Below are 11307 nucleotides of genomic sequence, written 5' to 3' on the forward strand. Positions count from 1 at the left end.
TCCCTTTTCTCACCTCTGGCCGTCCCCATCATTACTAAAATGGAGCCCTGGCTGTCAGAAGAGGAATTTCCTCTCTCTCTATGTCCCCACCAGGACTGATTTCTTTCCCCTTTTGACTTTTCTTTTGCCACAGTATGTGGCCAGTGACGAACGTCTGGCTGCTCTCCTATTCAATGTGTTCAGAAACCCGGCCATTTTAATTAACTGATGTCTGTTCCAGGAACCCGCATCAAATTCCCTGTGATCTTTCATGGGGATGCAGAAACCATTGGGCAGTGGGGACAGGAAATGGGCCCTGCCCCCGCCACCTCCTGCTGATTACCCTGAGTTGGGGCCAGAAACACCCCATAAACTCTTGGGCAGCCGTTTATTAGAAATAATGTCAGTGAACTTGAAGTTGCCATGGTACAATGGCCAGCCTCCAACTGCTCAGAGAGCGCTAAGAAGGAGGGATATTGCTTTCCCTGATCACATTGGTTAAATGTTACTCCAACCCCTAGCAAAGCCAAGTCAATATAATATAGCAAGCAGAAATGAGTGACCAATGGTTTGTTTGTTTGTTGGTTTGTTTGTTTGTGGTTGCTGTTTTTAAGTGACTCAGACAAGGTTTCTATTTAACTTGTCCAAACCCAGCTCAGCAGAACCTATCCAGGCAGATAACCGAGTTCAGACCTGGTATAAAATTCTTTAATTGCTTTGCCATATACATTCCCATCTGAATGAGAGAGGGGCAGAAGGAAAGGTTGCATCACCAAGGTTTAAAAACCCTTAGTTACAGAAACCAAACACACAATCACAGACTTGGCTACCAAGTTTGTGTTCACCCAAAAAACAACTGATATGTCTGGTCTGGAAGGGTGGGGAATATGGAGAGGAGAACAACAGAACCACAAAAATAGAATGAAGAATCATTGTGATTTTTAATAAAAGACTCGATTGTCTTTTATTTTGGAGAGATATGTGTGTGTGATCTGATGTCAGTTGTAAAGACCTGGTTGGGAGAAAAGAAAGATTGGTAGAGCTTTTCACGTTGGAACACATTCCAAATAACTCATTACCTTCTGAACTCTCTGGGTTCTAGACATAAATGAATGAATGAATATTACCTAGACATGAACAAATAAATATTACCTAGATATAAACAAATGAATGGATAAAAAATGAATGAATGAATATTACCTAGACAGGAATGAGTAAATGAATGGATGGATAAAAATGAATGAATGTTACCTAGATTTGAACAAATGAATGGATAAAAAATTAATGAATACTACTAGTTGTGAATGAATTAATAAAAATTAATTAATGAAATATGAATGAATGAATATTACCTAGACATTAAAGAGTAAGTAAATATAAAATGAATGAATGAAACATTTATTAAAAACTCTTACTGTGTACAAAGCACATGAACTTCATTTTCCTCTTCAAAGTGAACAGGAATTCTATTGAGTGTCTCCTGCTTCTGTCCTCATCCTACAGGATCCCAATAGCTTCGTGCTTCAACAAGTGCAGTGATGGCAATAATGTTGACATCCGTCTTCTGGTCATCCATGAGGTTAGCTGGGCAGTTAGGTGGTACAGTGGATAGAGCACCAAGCCTGGAGTTAGGAGGACCCAAGTTCAAATTTGCCCTCAAACACTTCCCAATTGTGTGACTCTTTTTGCCTCAGTTTCCTCATCTGTAAAATGGGGATAATAATAGCACCTACCTATTGTTGTGAGGGTTGTCAGGAGGATCAAAGGAGATAATATATGTAAAGTACTTAGCAGCAGTGTCTGGTACACATTACTTGCTATATTAATGTTAGCAATTATGATGATATTTTAATAGACATTGAGCTAGGAAGCAAAAGTGGGTGCCATTTGCAGATCTGCTATGAACTAGCTGGGTGACTTTGGACAAATCCATGTAGCTCAATTCCATCATCTGTAAAAGGTGGGCATTCTGTGCTAAGCAGTCCCTCTGGTTCCTTCCAACAATGCATTCTAGAATGCAAATGCTCTTACTGTGTCCTGGAATGCTGTGCCTAAGAAGAGAGGATCAAATGATTTAGAACTAAATTAACATAATCTGTATTGTATTATAGTTTTATTTTGCTAAGCATTTCCCAGTTACATTTTAAGTCAGCTAAATGGTGTAAAACATAAAGTGCCAGGCCTGGAGTCAGGAAAATTTGTCTTCATGAGTTCAAATCTGGCCTCAAATACTTACTAGTTGTGTGACCCTGGGCAAATCACTTAACCCTGTTTGCCTCGGTTTCCTTTTCTATAAAATGAGCTGGAGAAAAAAATGGCAAACTATTCCAGTATCTTTGTCAAGAAAACCCCAAAATGAGGCTAGGGGAGCTGGGTAGGGAGAGCACCAGCCCTGGAGTCAGGAGGACCTAAGTTCAAATCTGACCTCAGACACTCACTAGCTGTATGATCCTGGGCTAGTCACTTAACCCCAATTGTCTCAAAAAAAAAATGTGGTCACAAAGAGTCAGACAAGACTGAACGAGAAAAATTCTATTTAAATGTGGTTCAGTCCAAATCCAGGAGTTTTGTAGGCTGTTTTGGACTGGAAGGCCAGTCTTTGACACTTCATTTTACAGAGGAGAAAACTAAAACCCAGAGACATTAGGTTATTTCTTGAGATCAGACATAGCAGAGGGCCAAAGCCATATGCTCTAACCCATAATCTAGATCTCTTCCCACTCCTTAATGCAACTACTCAATTGCCAGGGTCACATGGGAGAATATGGTAACAACAGGATTCCCAAGCAACTGAAATGAATGATATTGGAAAATAACAATATTAAAATGTCACTTGAAACAGCTGGAATTTCCCAAGCAGAACAACCAAGCTGAAAGGCAATGGACAGGAATGAGGTGGTCCCTCTTGAGTAAAAGTCTTCGCTGGGGATCTGGAAGGCAAAGGTCACTTCACTCTACACATTGCAAATGCAAATCCAGGGATCATTTGTTTCTATACAACCAAGGGAGAAAAACTGTTGTTGGTTCACCCAACTACCTCTGAAAACAGTGTGATTTTTCATCAGGACACACTACTGGGAGGATTTATTATCCCTCTTAGGGATCTCTTCTACCAACTCATATTTAGAAGTATCAAAATGCTATGGAGATCATATTTTTCAAACCGAAATGGGGGGCACATAGTATGACAAAAAAATAATGGGTTTTTTTGTTTTGGTTTGTTTCAAATTCTCTATAAAAGCGTACATGCTTTTCTCGAAATCTAGACTGTCCTGGAAAATCTTGGATGCATGTCTTTAAAAAAAAAGGCAAAAATTAAATATTGATGTAGTCTAGTAATGTAATTTCAACAAATATATATTATCTCCTGTGTCCAGCACATTGTGCTTGGTACTTGGAGAAACAGCTTTCAATATAGACAGAAACAGGTTTAGGCAAGTTTAGATATGACCTTTGTGGAAGTTAAAATATAATACCTCTGTATATTGCATATGCCCATGGTATCCTAGATTTGGTGGGGCTGCAAAGGACATTAGAAGTCCTTAAGTTTAACCCCATTACTTGATAAAGGACGAAACTCGGGCCCTGAGAGGTTAAGAGACTTGCCCAAGGGTGAGCTGGCTCAAGTGGGATTTGAACACAGGATTCTCACCTTCCAATTTGGGGCATCTTATTCGGGCATCACACTGCTTCTCTCACAAAATGGCACACAATAAATCCATAAGTTTCCTCTTCCTTGATAAGTATAGCAGTCTCTTCATCTATCAAATGAGGGGATTTGATTAAATTCCTCTTAAAGGTGACTTCCCACTCTAAAACTATAACCCTGTATTGCTACATGAGGTCTGAGTTAGGTTTTTCAGCAGTCACTGGGCTTGGATCCTTCTGAGCAATGACATCTGCAGACACAAAGGGCAGTATGAGGTACACAGAATCACCAATGTAGAGGCAGAATGGATCTCAGACCACCTAGTTAGTCCAAGCTTTTCATTAGACAGAAGAGGAAATGGAGGCCAGGGAGGTTAGGACTTACCCAAGGTCATATTGGTAAATAAAGAAACATACCAGATAACTACATGTAAAGAGATAGAACTAATCAGTCATCACTTTTTGTGTGTTCTTAGTTTTAAAAAAATACCTGAAGAGTATAGCAATGAAGGCTGGAGATGTGATTTCACTGGTGTAGGGAACTCCTAGGGGAGAAAGGAAAACCTTTCAGTTAATGCAGGGCATCACCTCCTCTGAAACTTTATTATCTTTTACAGCTCCTTAGAGCACTGAGATATTAAGTGACTTCACCCAAGTACAATTACCCCTTCTATATCATGACTTTCCCCATCATGGTTTCAATATAGCACAAGTCAGCATAAGAAATTAAATGTGAATTTGGGGGGAGTTTTATGGGAACTGCAGACAACAGACAGAGGCCAGCAGATGACACAGAAAAAGTTTAGAAATTCAGAAATGGGGGTGGCTAGGTGGAGCAGTGAGTAAAACACTGGCCCTGGAATCAGGAGGACCTGAGTTCGGTTCTGGCCTTAGATACTCAACACCCACAAAAAAAACTAGCTGTGTAACCTTGGGCAAGTTACTTAACCCCAATTGCCCTCCAATAGGCAAAAAAAAAGAAATTCAGAAATGAATAAAATATATTGATAGTATTGTATAATATCAATATATTTTATCTTTTAATCCCATGATAATTCAGGCTTCTTCCATGGCACAAAGGGAGGACGAAAATTTTTAAAATGGATTTTCCAGATGGCTGGGGTGCTGTGCCCCTAACCCCACATTGTGGAAGGGATAACTACATCTCAGAGAGTGGGCTCAAACCCAGGTCTTCCTAGCTTTGAGGTTGGCTCGTTAGCCATCACACTTCAAAGCCTCTCAGCAGAACAAGACAAAAACAGGACACTTGCATGGGAAACTTCGAAAATCTGTAACACCCAGGGGCGGCCAGGTGGCTCAGCGAGTAAGAGCATTGGCTCCAGTGTCGGGATGACCTGGGGATCAAATATGGGCTCCGAAACTTAGCACCACACCCAGAAATAACTGGCCATGTAATCTTGAGCAAGTTACTTAACCCTGATTGCTCCAACAAAAAAAAAAATCTGTAACACTTGAAGCTACAGTTGTTTCCATTAGAAGGAAAGCATAGGTTGGTAAAATGAAACATTGACCTCTTCCTGTGACCTGTGAAAATTGGCCAATAAGTCAGCTAAGGCAACAACCTGTGAAACAATGGCATTTTTAGGCCAACCCAGAGAAGCATGTCTTCCAGATGTAAAGTCTGGACTTCCTATATATATATGTATTGCACAACTAACTAAATGTTTAGGGAAATCCCATGCTCATGCCCTGAATTTTTAAATTTAGAACTAAAAAATGCACTCTTCTTACAGGTCAAAGCCTACTGGGCTCAGTATTTCTTCCAAGTTTATGTCTGATGGGCTTATGAAGTGCCTCTCTTTCTGCAACAGATGCATTCCTGAAGAGCTGTATGTAAAACATATTTCTGAAAACAAAATTCTATTGTATTACTGACTTTGAAAGCTGCATTATCTTCACTGATGACTGATTGGCAGCAAGCTATTGTGGGAAAAGTATCAGCCTTTATGTCAAGTCCTGATGTAAAGTTCTGAGTTTACAGGATTTTACATCCCTGAGTTTGAAGCCTAGCTCCATCTCCTACTACCTGTGTGACCTTGAGTTAGTCCTTTGATCTTGTTTGGCCTCATTTTGAAAAATAGGCTACAATCATTTTTCATTTACCATCATTCACTGGTTCTAGAAAAATTCAAGATTAAGTAGAATATAGTGGGGATAGCATTGTTGATTTCACAGACTGGTTCCAATGCTTATGAAATGCTTCATCACCAAAGTGTGATAAAGACATAAATGATTCTTACCCTCATTGACTATTAGTGATTCTTAACCCTTCTACTTTGTGCTTCTGAAATGAATACAAAAATTTAAAGCCCAGAGAAGCCTCAGAGGCCATCTAGTCTAGCTTGTACCTGATCAATGAGCAAGTCTACCACACGCCCACCGGACTGTCTCCTCGAAAACCTCAAATGAGGGGGAGCCCACTTTCTCCTGAAGCAGTTCATTCCACTTTGAGATTTCTCTCATTATCTGAAAGTTTTTTCCTTACATCAAGTTGAAATCGTTTTTCATTGACTTTCTCCCATTGGTCCTACTTTTGTCTCCCAGGAACCAAGCAAAATAAATCTACACCCTCTTCCATCTAGGAGCTCTTTAAATACTTGGAGATAGTTACTCTCTTCTCCAGGCTCAACATGCCTAGTTTCTTCATAATATATAAACTATCCAGTCTTTGGATATATACTATCCAGTTTATCCAGTCTTTTCATCTTCCTTTTTCACCCTGTTCAGGTCATGCTTTAGCTTGTCTGCCATTCCTAAGACATAGGACCCAAAACAGAGCTCCAGATGTTTTATAAAACAGGACTATTAAGTCCCTCACTCTAAGCACTATCAATGACTACACCTTGGGGTCAGTAATTCAACCAATTTCAAATTTGGCTGCCTTGACTATAAATCGAACTCAAATCTCTCCATCTTATTTACAAAGGCAGTGTGACAAATGTTTTGCTGAAATTTAATACTGTGTCTATGCTATTTTCCTATCAGCATAAAAAGAGGAAAAAGGAAATGGAATTAGTCTGAGATGACCTGATTTAAATGAAGCTGTGCTTGGCTTTTAATTATCATTATTCCCCTCTCTAATTGCTCCCATCTCATCTCCTTAGGAATGTTCCATATTCCTTTAAAAAAAAATTGGGACAATCTTCACTCTTCCCCAGGCCTGAGTTATCTGTCCTATTCTCAAAGGTCTTCCAAAGGTCACCAATAGTAGCTGAATAATAATTATCCCATCTACTAGTTCTTTAAATCTCCTAGGACATGGTTCATTCTTGCCTGATGTCTTGAATTGAGGATAGCTAGATTCTGTCTGACCATCTCACTAAGCTTGAGTTTTTATTCCTTACTAATAATTTCCCTTCTGTCTTTACCAATCCCTGACATGATTCTCCTTGGAAAGGGGAAATAAGCAAAATAAAAGTTAAGTGGTTTAGCGATCTCAGTTGACCATTATCAACTTCCATTTACCTCAGGTAGCTGGCCTAATCCTTTCTTTTGTTCTCCTCTTTCTTTAAGAAGAAAACAAAAGAAAAATAATTGTTTTCTTGTTTTTTGCAGTCCTTTGCAGTTTCTATTCATTCTGGGTTTTAACACTAGTGACATTATTGTTACTAAATTGCTACTCATTCAGGTGGAATATAGGATATAACACCGGACTTGTCAGGAAAATTTGAGCTCAAATCCATCTTCACACACTTACTAGCTGTGTGACCTTGGGAAAGTCACTTAATCTCCACCAATTTCAGTTTCTTTATCTGTAAAATAGGGATAATAATAGCACCTACATTCCAGGGTTTTAGAAGGTTCAGAGAAGCTAATATGTGGAAAGCACTTTGCAAACCCTAATGTGCCATAGAAATGCTAGCTGTTATTGTGAAATGAAAATTCTTATTATCTATTTTGTTCCTTTTAGAACAAAGGTATACTATGGTATACCTTTCCAGATCAAAGTTCCATCCCACCCAGTTTCAGTGGTATCCTTTGGCTTGACCTTATTACCCCTACTTTATGCCTATGTATAAAGACATCTGTGGCCTAGGGGTAGACATTTCTTTCCTTCCTGATTCTCTTGTTGGCTATCCTCTCCTGTGAACTAGTCGTCCCTGCTTTATTACTCTTCCTCTTGCATTGGACCTGCTGTTCGCAGTAGTAGCAGACTTGTCAGATCTTTCATGAGCAGTTTTCTCTCTCCCTTTCCCTTTTTTTTTAAAGCAATTGGGGTTAAGTAACTTGCTCAAGGTTACTCGGCCAGTTATTTCTGGGTATGGTGCTGAGTATCGGAGTCCAGATTTGATCCCCAGGTCATCCCGACACTGAAGCCAGTGCTCTTACTCGCTGTGCTACCTGGCTGCCCCTCCCTTTCCCTTTTTAATATGAAGCACTATTGGTTGGGTTCTCAAGGTTCCAGGAAGACATGGTTTTTTACCAGCCCTTGTTAGGTACATTCCATCCCTGGCCAACAAGCCATCATGCTCAAAATTTAGACCATGGCTTCTTAAACTTTTTTGACTCATGACCCCTTTTCAGTTTTGGCAGCATTCAGTGGCATTGTGTGACCTGAGGACATGGGATGCAAACTGCCCATGCTTTGTGTTCAGAACCAAGACTGAAGTGAAGCTGCCCAGTGCAACATGGGCAAATGCTGCCCAAAATACCTCGGATTCATTACATGTTTGATCTTGAATTGATTTTTGGTCATTATGTATTTAGAAACCTTTTACTGTTGCCAATATTTTTGTGACCCCATATGGGGTTGTGACCCACAGTTCAAGAAGCACTATCTTAGACTGTTGTCCAAAAATCCAAATCCCATTCTTAAACACCATCTTCTTAGCTAGCAATTCGTTCTCCAAATTTCTCTCCTGAAACCACTACTGTTACTCAGCAGATAGAAAGAAAATTTCTCTGCCCCTCCCATCCTCCCCACTGCCCCACTCCTGCCACTCTCTGCTAAGGTCTTCGGGGTTAGATTTGACCAGGATTTCATAATATTGAGCAATGCCTTCTAGTTCCCCTTTGGTGGTATCATTTATCCTCACGTGAATTATCAGAAGTGGGTAGTGCTTGTCAGGTTTGACTGTCCTCAGGGGACTATCAGGTCCCAGATATGGCCTAGGAAGATACCAACCCTCTCTGTTATCTGTGTCAGGTTGACAAACAGATGCCCTTCAATAGGGAATTGCCAACTGCTACTGCTTTTCCCTTTCTTCATTTGACCATTAGTAGAGAACCTCTCACAGGACTGCACTTGTAGGTCACACAGCCTTCTTTGGACACAGGAAGTTGCTTTCTCCATAGATAGTCTCATTCCACCTTCCAGAAGGGAGACAGAGACGGAGACAGGGAGAGACAGAGAGACAAAAAGAGACAGAGAGAAGCAGAGACAGAAGGAGACAGAGAGAGACAGAGGGAAGGAACAGGAGAGACAGAGAGACAAGGAGGGAGCGGGAGAGAGAGCCTCACAATTTCACCTCAAATGTACAGTGGTGCTTCTAGTCCTTCTCTGCATCTTCTTCCATCCTCACTTTCTGGCACAAATGAGAAATCTCCTCTTTTCCTTCTTTGTATCCTCCTTGAAATACTTTTTCAGTTCTCTCAAGGAATATTTCATTTTTCTTGACCTTATGGAACAACCATAATTTCTATGACTGCGCAGACCAAAACTCCCTTTCTTGGCATATTTTACATATGTGTGTATATACAAATACATGTATACATATACGTATATGTGTGTATAGTCTCCTCTATGAGAATGTAAGCTTCTTGAGGGCAAACACTGTCTTACTTTATGTTTTTGTATGCTTAGAGTCTAGAATATAGTATTCACTCAATAAAAAATTTTAAAATTCATCCATTTATTCTTTCTGCATAATTACTTGGAGAATAGAAATATGCTCCTTGAGTTCTTCTACAATTGAGACTAACTTGTATTATTCTCTATCTCTCTCTCCCTCCCTGCCGCTCCCTCCCTCTCCCTCTCTCTCCCTCCCTCCCTCCCTCTCTCTCTCTCTCTCTCTCTCTCTCTCTCTCTCTCCCCTCCCCCACATTTCACATCACAACATAAATATAGCCTCTTTCTTCAGGGCACATTAAAATTCCCCTTGCCTATATTTACTTGAAGCAAGTCCCATAGCCCTTTGTCTTTTTGACTGCAGCTCTCTTGACTAACCTTTGTGACTGAATATAGCTGACTAGGGTTGACCGCACCAAAACAGAACTATAGTGACATCTACCCACTTTGTTTCATCTTGTTGCTGCTCTCTAGAACCCTCCCTCTATCTCCCGGGGCATCAGACTCTGAAACACTTTTGAGATCTGCCCTAAATTCGGTGTACTCTCAACAGACCAGGTTCTTCTTTGCCTCTATGCAAGTGAAGACTAAAAGACTGAGCTTTACTTCTTGGACAAAATTAACATCTTTGCCACTTCACTGATAATGTGAGTTCTACATTTTGACAACTGTTTCTCCACTATAGGAAAAGAAGCAAAGAATTCTGCTCTCACAACATGACGGTAACACCAAGAATGTTCTCTACCCATTGGACTCCATTCTTGGTTGACCCTCTACTCAAATGTAAACCATGGTAGCTGTTTCAGCTCAGCCTTTTCATATAGGAACATTTCATCCTATTGGATACAAGCTTCTTCTTTAAAAAAAATATTTTGTTTGCTGTCTTTTTGGAGGGGGGAAGGCAGGGGAATTTGGGTTAAGTGACTTGCACAAGGTCACACAACTAGTAAATATTAAGTGTCTGAGGGTGGATTTGAACTCGGGTCCTCCTAACTCCAGGGCTGGTGCTCTATTCACAGTGTCACCTAGCTATCCTGACAAGTTTCTTAAGGTCAAGGATTGTTTGTTCTTCATATTTATATCCCTGGCAAATAACAGAGCCAACCATAACACCTAGCATGGAAGAAGGCCTTAGTGAATTTTTGCTGAACTTAATGTAATTGAACCTTATGTGTGTCAGGAGGGTGCAAATGTAAAGAGGTCAGGGCTTAGAATAGGCCTACATAGGGTGACTATATTCAAATCACTTAACCTCTCTAATCTTCAGTTCCTTCATCTATAAAATGGGGTTAATAATACTTGTATGCTCAAAGGATGAATGCTATAAATATGAGATCATCATTATGTGGTTGGTGTGGAAACAGAGACCATCACGGAATAGAGGAACTACCCAAAAAGTCACAGATGTCAGCATGGAGGTTTATTTTCAGGGCAGTTTTGCCAGGAGAACCACAGAAAAGGGAAAATGGTGATTGCATCTATCATGGCAGGCCCCTCTGAGGGCAGCAGGATAAACTCTCCTCCCCTATGAGACTGAGTGAAGTGAGCCTTTCAGTCAATGCTAGTACTTTGAGGGCAAATCCTTCTTTGAACAGAGGTCCAAACACACCAAATATCCCATTGCATCTTACAGTCACATACTGAACTAACCTACTTTGAGGCAAACAAGCACCCCATCTGTAACTGATGGAATCTGGCAAACACAGCAGCTAAGTTTTGAATGACCAACTTCCGATTCCTTATTAATTTCTTCCTGGAGGTTTGCCCAAATAAAATCTCATTAATATGCAGCTGCAGGGTATAATATGTGCCCAACAGTCAAAAATGTTCATTAAAATGAGAAAAAAATCTTATCCTTTACCCTCCCCCCC

The 11307-nt window shown here is 40.3% G+C and overlaps 1 pseudogene; it reads left to right on the forward strand.

The window, feature by feature from the left end:
* The first annotated feature begins 256 nt into the window (after positions 1-256).
* The window catches only part of LOC138159834 (RWD domain-containing protein 4 pseudogene), a 40520-nt pseudogene continuing 29469 nt past the window's right edge, over positions 257-11307 (forward strand).

The sequence above is a fragment of the Petaurus breviceps genome, unplaced genomic scaffold (assembly GCF_028583685.1).
Source record: "Petaurus breviceps papuanus isolate PSGF00001 unplaced genomic scaffold, PetGlider_PUasm1.0 178, whole genome shotgun sequence".
NCBI classification, from domain to species: Eukaryota; Metazoa; Chordata; class Mammalia; order Diprotodontia; family Petauridae; genus Petaurus; species Petaurus breviceps.